Raw genomic sequence first — 208 nt, forward strand, 5'->3', positions numbered from 1 at the left:
ATTACCCTTCCCGTAAGCAGTTGCATTGTATGAATATTACATTCTTAAGAGCATCATGATTTGCAACTACTTTATTAAGTCTTATATTTAAAGAAGAAGTTAAGGGGCAGAGGCTTGTATCTTCTTTCTGCCCCTTCCCTTATATCGTCTTTATCACCTCTCCTTCCATACCCCCTTTCTCTCCTTCCTCTCCTAACCCAGTGCCGTT

This window comes from Penaeus monodon, chromosome 20 (genome assembly GCF_015228065.2).
Source record: "Penaeus monodon isolate SGIC_2016 chromosome 20, NSTDA_Pmon_1, whole genome shotgun sequence".
Lineage (NCBI taxonomy): Eukaryota > Metazoa > Arthropoda > Malacostraca > Decapoda > Penaeidae > Penaeus > Penaeus monodon.